The following is an 8,993-nucleotide window of genomic DNA, read 5'->3' as shown; positions in this document are numbered from 1 at the left end:
ACATGTTGCACAATGTACTTGGCAAACTGTGAAATACCAGTCGTTCGTGGAATCATTTTTTTTGGTGAATGTAAATGAAAGCCACAATTTAAAAGAATATATGAATAATCAAGACATCAAAGTTGGTACTTTGATGTCTCGTTAGATTTTAAACCACCATGTCACTTTAGTGCAAATGACCTTCCTCTGATCATGCGCAGAAAGGAACTACGAACTGGCTTATACCAAAGACTTTGAATGTTGTAATTGGCCATTTAGCCTTCAATCTTCACTGTAGGCCATGCAGTCGGCATGAAATGGAGATGGAAATAACACGATAATGACATCCAGAGCATGCGAGATAAAGCTGCACAAGATTTAGTAGCTATTATGGTTACATAAGAGTCTTTATCATTGTAATCATCATGAGAATTCTTATTCTCGCATGCTATCAAGGGTAGCTCTCAAGAATCATACTGGAGCTCATTGCGGAGGTTACGCCATGCAGAGTTACCAAGTTGCGGTGACGAGCATTTGAAGGATTTGAACAAGAATGAATATCATTTTCATCACGTTTGAGACTCGGAGGTAATGTAAGCGCGTCGCCGCGGCGTATAAAGTGCTCGTGCCTATACCGGAAAATATGTACATACTTCAATATGCTAATTGCTCCAACGGTGTACCCCGGATGAAAATTGAATGACGAATGGATGATTGATTTAGAGCTACTCCTGGGTGGAGAGTGGCAAATGCTGATTTGCGACTTAAAGCTACGGGAGTCGATTCATTTGGTATCAAATGCAGTATCCATTCCGAATTTAGAAAGGATGGCTTTACTTGCGACACAGATTCTCTATATAATAGTATATTGAAGCATAAAACAATCGCCTGAACAGAGATAACAATGAAAGAATTCAATTTTTTGCACTGTATGCATGGTATGAACTCATGAAATGTGCCTTTCTTGATTAAAAAAAAATCATTGGCTCTTTTCTGTTTTTCAGATTGTTACAATAATTTTTTTTACATGTATGAGAAGCAAATGAATGATTGTAACAGTTGTTGTTATGAGAAGCAAATGAGAATGGATCGAGTGTATATGCCTATTTCATCAAGACAATATTTTTATGCAATGAATACATCGTACGCCTAGTAATCTCAAGTGGAAATCAATGAAATCCTTAAAGACCAAGACCACACCTACTAAAGGTTGATTTGAATAAATAGACATCACAACATTGGTGATTTCATCAAGATCGGATGTAAAATAGGAAAGGGTCTGACGAATTAATTTTTTTGCAAATATTCCGCAAAATAGTTCATGGACAACGTTGTTGTATGCATGTCGGACACTATTTTGTATAGGAGAATAGTTAAATGTTTGGATATTTGACGACGGGGAAGCTCAATAATTATTTTAATATTTATAATTTCAATCATTTAGGGAGGGTCAATTGTTGATACAAACATTCAAAGAAACAAAGGGTAGTGGAAACGTCACAGCATGTCCCCATTTGCATATTACCGACAAGGGTGTACTTTATTGTTTTGTGAAATTAAACGATTTTTTTTAATGTCAAAACTTATATCCGATTTTGAGGAATTGTTCAGCATTGTGCTTGTTTTTCTCTTTATGTATTCAAGCCTCTTTAGTCAGTACAGGTGGACTTGGAATTTAAAACACTTAGATCTATACATTGTTCATTCGTGTTGTATAGTTGTACATAACGTGATGGTTAATTTATATCTTCACGAAGAAATGACATTCCTTTCCTATGTTAGATGTGTGTGTATACTGTTTATAAAGTGATCATAATCACATTTTAAGCGTTCCCTGATTTATTTGTTGCGATAAAAAAAACAGAGAGGGGATATGGGTGGTAAGATATCTTATTATTGTATCGTCCGAAACTTCCGTAAAAGAATATAAATATATATTCTATTATAATACATATATATACATGTAATATATATATATATACATATATATAATATCCTTCCTCCCATGACAAGGCCTTGCATATCGATATTCTTTCTATAAGAAAAGGTCTTGCAAAATCAAACATGCCAATGCCTAGCATTTACCCACCTATTAGAAAACATTATCTTTTTAATGTTGCCATTGAATGTAATATTTCTCGATGGGTTTGTATCGATTTGGTTTGCTATCTATCCATTTAGCCGCCTGGTTTGGTCCAGATATAAGCTCGTCTAATAGTAGCTTTGTCTACTTATCATTTTCCAAAATGGGTGCAGACCAAATGGCAATTTAATTTTCGGTTTACACTTCGCAATTCCAAAGGTTCTTTATACCGGAGGTTCGTAATTCCGAAACACGTAAATTACCTATACCTCGATGTTCGTTAATCCGAAAACGTAAAAGGGTTCGTTAATCCGAACATTTGTGAAGTTATTCCGAAGGATCGATAATCCGGAAACTAAATAAGGTTCGATGTTCCGAAGGTTCGATTATCCGAAAACGAAATATGGTTCAATGTTCCGAAGGTTCGTTAATCCGAAAACAAAATAAGGTTCGTTGTTCCGAAGGTTCGTTAGTCCGAAAACGAAGTAAGGTTCGTTAATCATTTCGTTTTCGGACTAACGAACCTTCGGAATTACGAACCTCACTTAGTTTTCGGAATTGCGAAGCTCATTTCGTTTTCGGACCAACGGACCTTCGGAATAACGAAGCTTCAGAATTACGAATGTATGCGTAATTGGTAATGGTAGTCATTTTGGATTGATTCGGTGTTTAGGTACGAGATCTGACTTTGCAGCGGCGGCGATAGCTCATTCGGTAAAACGGGGTTTCGGATTCCGGTGACCCGGGTTCGATTCCCAATGGGTGCGCTAGTGCCCTTTGGTAAGGCATTTAAATCCTCTTAACCAGATCCTACGGAGAGGACCTCAAGCCATCGGTCCTCTGGTTGCTTGCTTACAAGTATTCATGCTTTCTTAGCAATCAGGTGAAAACAAAATCACTACCATCCACCACCTGAACTATGTTCGGTTCCTGTAACGTAATTTTAATTCTTCTCACGATGGTACATGTACATCGTTTGAATATTATGATGTCCTTCGATTCAACAGATCGTGATTGTGTGATTGTGTGTTTTCATATAATTTTAATAAAAGTAAACGAGCAGAAAATGGTACAGTCGTCGTTTTATGCATTATTCAGAAGTTTGACAATGATTCTTTTTTAAAAAAGAATGTTTGGAAAGGGGATAGCAGGAAATGGTGAGGCACTTGGTTCGGTGATGATAATGAAGTTGTTGATGATGACGAAGATGAAGATGATGATGATAATAGCAGTAAAATTGCGAATTACCTGACCATCCTGACTGTACGTATAGAGAAAAAGAAAATCAAACATACTATGAAGAACAGTAGTCAACATTGCGGAAAGTCATAAAAATGCGCAAAGGACTTTCCGAATCTGTCTGCTATACTCTGATTTTTTTTCTTTACCTCTGTCTAAATATATAGTTTCACAATAAAATAAAGAAATATATATCACCAAGAGAAAGAGAGAGAGAGAGCGGGAGAGGGGGGGGGGGAAGAAAGAAACTACGAGCCAAGAAACAAATGGCAAGATGATCTGAGTGATAAAACTATCAGATTTTCAAATTTAGCACTCTCGCTTCCCTCTTAGTCCTCAATCGATAATAAACTTCGACACTTCCAATTTAAATCTATTCATAGAAGAATTTTAACACAAGATTTTTTTATTTAAGATTCAAGTTAAAGATCATTTTTTTTATCTCAAACAATTACTTATCTATTTCTTAGATCTAAATATGTAATTTTATTTTGGAACGAAGTTCACGAACGGTTGAAGGCCAAGCAAATTAGGTCTACGAAATTCGGAGACATCGAAATTTGTTTTGGAGTTAAAATAAACTTCAATAACTTTTATCTTGTCACTTTGTACTGTTTGCAAAATATTTCATTTATTCATGTAAATACAAAAATATCAAACCTACTTTTGCTAATTCTATGTTTGGGTTGGAAAAAGAATAGGAACAAATGAGAGAATTATTGCTTTTAAACGTAATTTAATGAATGTGCATCGAAAACAGTGAAATATTTTGTAAAAAAAATACACTATTTGGATTTGTTTTGAAACTTATTTTTATTTTTTAATTACAACGTATCTGGTGCTGACTGTGCATGGGATACTTATGCATGGAATCAGTTGAGAAATAAAGCAAATCTTAAAAAAAGATAGAGAGAGAGAAAAAAAAACAGAGGGGGGGGGGGGAAATGAGAGGGAGATCGGAGGAGGGGGAATATCATACCATATCGCGGATAATCAATTTTCCAGTGACTGGTAACTAGATTTCTTGACACTTGACTAGCGATAGGTACATTGATAATGATATGTTTAAAAAGAAAGCGTTGCTTGGCAACTAATAAACTAGTTCTGCCTCATTTAGTCAGCCATGCGTAGGTTGTCATGATGGAGTTAATGAAGGGGCCATCAATCTAATTTGGATGGACATCGTGTCTTTTTTTTTACAATATAGGTCACTGGGTATTGGTTACTTTCTGGGGAATCGTAGTATCAGAGAATTAGCAATAAAGGGAGGGGAAGGGGGATATAAAAAAGAAAGTGGGGTACAAAAAGAAAGGAGGTTTGAGCGATATGTTACCCCTGTTATTAACATTTACCAATTCCCTGATATCATTTGAAAGAGCTTGTACGTGATTAACCAACGCACACTGTAAAAACTGTGGTGTTAAAACTGACACAAATTGGTGTTAATTGAGGACCACACCCTGAGGTGTTAAAATAACACCCTACAGATTGAATATAACACCAACGAGTGTAAATGTAACAACCATAGGTGTTGTAATAACACCTATAGGTGTAAAACTAACACCACCAATTTAACATCGGTGTAAAATAACTGGTGTGGTCTTCTATGTTCACCGGTTAACACCACAGTTTTTGCTGTGCATGGCGCACACATTCGTCGATTTTTACTTATATAGTCCTGATTATCTAATGAATTCACCTCAGACAGATTGAATGTACCATCCGACCCTACACTGCAAAAATCTGGTGTTGATTCAACACCAGCCCGGAATCTATATATCATGTCCACACCAGAGAAGTGTTAAACAACAACATTTTCGTTTTGATATAATACCAGATAGGTGTTTCTACATCCCCAATTATTATTAAAACAGAATAAGTTTGATTCCAAACTGGTATTTATTCAATCCTTCTCTGGTGTGGACATAAATGGATTCCGGGCTGGTGTTAAATCAGCACCGTAGTTTTTGCAGTGCACAAAGTCAACTCAGCAGCACTAGGGATATTGTACAAATACACCCTTTGAGATTTTCATGATGCAACAATTTTAGCTCTGACAATTTTTCGCTCTGAGCTTATCAGATTAATTTCAGCATGAAATGATTGGTCAAAAATTAATGGAAAATGAGTTTCATGAAATGGTTCTCTGTTTACTATTATTATAATGTTCTGTATTCCTAGCATTTATTTAATAGGTAATTGTTCGTATCCTGAAGCCGTGCAATAAGCTTGTAAAGACGTAGCAAACATTAATACCGGTACACCATATTCCAAGTAGACCAAAAGCATATAGTTTGTGCATTATTTAAATTTTGAATCAATACTCTTTTAGTTGGTTCCAACAAGGAGGTTTCAAATGAGATGGAGTCACATCAAATAAAATCTCTTTGAACAAGGTTAAAAGCTGCCAGCAGAAAGTATGTCCAAGGTTAAAAGCCGCCAGCAGAGAGTATGTCAGGCATGCACTTTACTCAACATCTCTTGCAATTGTGTAGATAAATGATTCCCGAATGACTCCGCAGCTATTGGTCATACATAAAGGGAAATATGCCTTTGTGATTATAATTACTTTTTCGCCGCATCTTGGTCTGGTTATATGCGAAGTACATGATTCGGAGGCATGCGAAAATAAACTATGCAATATGTCCTGAAATACGACTCAAATTTCCTCGGCTGGGCATGTGCGGGCACTCATCCGGCATATACAATAATGAATAGCAATATTCCATCGACCACATTTGAAAATTCATTTGCCGCAAACGATCGGAAAGTGTTAAAATCTGGTTTCAGTAAATGTCAAAATCTTACTTTTTCCACTAGTTAAAGGTAAATTGATATAATCTGGGCAAATATCTTAGCGTAATAGTGCTTGATATTGATATCTTGTCATACGTACCAATTTCTGTTTGTTTATTGATATAAAAGATGGAAAATTGATCCAAATGGATATTCGTAAAATTTCACTCCTCGGATTTCTTCACTGAAACTGGCGGCTTCGAAGGCGGACATCAAAAAGGTTATAACCTGCCGTTCTTTCTTTTGTGCTTCTTTAGAAATGAACAGCTGCTTGAATAAATTTGTTGCCTGATCATTGGTAAGCCGGTCGTTGCCTCCACGGTGCATGACTGCGTTCTTAACCTCCACGGACGTAATTGTGGCTAAAACACGTCGCATATTCGACCGCAGATTCGCCGCTTGCGTTACCAAGGCTGCTTCGACAATACACCAGTTCGTAGTTACTTCATGGGCAATTTTGATCAAATGACCTTTCATTTATTTCATTATGATAGGATTGCAAAGTAAGATATTACGTAAGCTTGCCTTACATAGCATGATGAAGAAACTGAATAGACCAGGTGACCCGAATAGCACACCAATGAACACTTTATGAAGGTATTTGTTGCATTCCTACTTTGAATGCATATCATAGCAGATTGCACAAAGTACTTGGCAAAGTGTGAAATACCAGTCGTTCGTGGATGCATTGTTGTTTTTTTGTGGATACATAATCAAGACGTCTAAGTTGGTGCTTATCTCATTATATTTTAAACCACCATGTCACTTTAGAACAAATGACCTTCCTCTGATCATGCGTAGAATCTTTTGATCATGCGCAGAAAGGAACTACGAACTAGCTTATATTAACGCACGAACCGCTCATATTATGTCCGCGTTGAGTCTGCGAAAAATAAACGATTGAACATTCCATGATACAAATACTGATTTCAGTTAGTATTGTTATAAGCTACGTAAATTATTGCTTCTGATTGGCTCAGAACAAATCAATATGTGGAAGTCACTTACTAATTGGCTTCATGAAACACTGCTGAAAATACCAAAATCAGTATCGCCAAGAATTTCTCAATTTGATCATCAAATTATCGATCATAATAATATCAGAAAATTTGATCAGGTGCTCACTCTGGTTCAGAATGTCTCTATCTCTGATTCTCATTCCTTCCTTCACCTCTCCCTCTCACTCCAAAAACATATCACTCGACACCCCACACACGTTTATTCCGTAAATGAACCTTCCCACACACATCTACCCCAAACATGCTTTTTCTTCCACCCCTCCTCCGTCTCTTCTTCATCTAGCCACTCTTTTCCTCTATCCGTCTTTCTATCTCACCCTCTCCCCGTCTCACATCCTCTGCATGTGCCTACTTCACCTCCCCCTTTCTATCTCCCCTATGCTCTCACTCATGTTTACCCCCAGTAATTGATGGGGTCGATATATAGGTCTACCATGATTGCTTTCTATTCATCACAAGTCCTCGATTCAATTATCTGATTACATCAACCATTCCCACTATAATGTTGACATTTGGAGCAGATTGTCTTTGCCAAAATTTCCCGATGTTTTGGGAGATGCTCTCACTGAGTAATGGCAAGTTGGAGATGTGCTAATTTTGAAATACACCTAACTGAAATATGAGAAAAAAATGAAAAGGGTATAAGGAAAAAAATGAATTTCATTAAAGAGGATGATACGGCTCCCTTCTTAATACAAGTAAAGCAATAATTGACTCAAAATTATATACATTTCAGTAAATATAGACCTACATTGTAAATACATAAGGTGTTGATTTAACACCAGCTCGTGAACACAACAAATAAGTGTTGAAACAGCACCACTTTGGCTTTTAGCTAACACCAGATAGACATGAAGACAACCTCGGTGTTAAAATTCACTGATTTGATTCTAAATTGGTGCTGATTCAAAACCTCTCAGGCATTTCTGGGGTTTCCTTTATTTGCAGTATTCCCGCCATTTTTTTTTACCAAACCGAGACATAGGTCATAACATACTGCAATTTTGTAACCCTTAAAAAAAACTAATTTTGACTGAAAAAACGGAAAAGAATAGTAAACGTTGCTGCATTTATTGGTTTGCATCATCAAATGCTAAACCAAGTGCCACTGGAACTGAATGTGAATAATAGAAATGGTAAGAAAGAAAGGGAGGAGTGATGACATAGCTGAAGAAAAGGAGATACAAAGAAACATGCATAATAAGGAAGAAAGGAGTAGAGGTAGAGGGGGAGCCGGATAAAATTAAGAACGAGAGAGAGAGAGAGCAGAGAGGGGCGAAAAAATGACCACAATGCATGAAGGGGCATCTGAAATGATTTGTCAATGCCAGTACGTGGAACTACCTCATATATTAATCGTCCCATGCCTTAACTAAGTCATGTAGGATGTGATAAGGATCGAAGGGGTTACTTTATTCTTTTTCGACGATGCTGCCTCGTGACGCAAAACAGAGTAGATGCTAACGCAGAGAGGAGAAATTGGAGAACACGGACTTTTGGGTATCACCATTTCCACATCTCACGTAGATGAGTGCAGACGATGTGAAACGGGCGCCAAAATCGTGTGTGCATTCCGCGGTCACGATGGTTGTGTGTAAGCCTACAGGTGTGTGTCGGGTTTCGGGGTAGCGAAGAAGGACAAGAAAGCGACGAATTCGCGAATGTTTGATTTACTTAGGGTAGCATGTTGAGGTCTGTTTACAAAGCACACGCTGAGTTTCACGCGGGTAAGCAAGAATATTGAACCAATCTGGCTCTGGACATAGTACCCAGATAGTGGCGAGAATCAGTTGCATATTTTAGTCCACAACAAGGCTGCAGAGAAGCATGCGAGGATAACAGGATATGTTTTATAGTCTTTTCTATGTAAATGCAAC

The sequence above is a fragment of the Lytechinus variegatus genome, chromosome 13 (genome assembly GCF_018143015.1).
Source record: "Lytechinus variegatus isolate NC3 chromosome 13, Lvar_3.0, whole genome shotgun sequence".
In the NCBI taxonomy this organism is placed as follows: Eukaryota; Metazoa; Echinodermata; class Echinoidea; order Temnopleuroida; family Toxopneustidae; genus Lytechinus; species Lytechinus variegatus.
The sequence above is the reverse complement of the archived record's forward strand: the minus strand, read 5'-3'. Positions refer to the sequence as shown.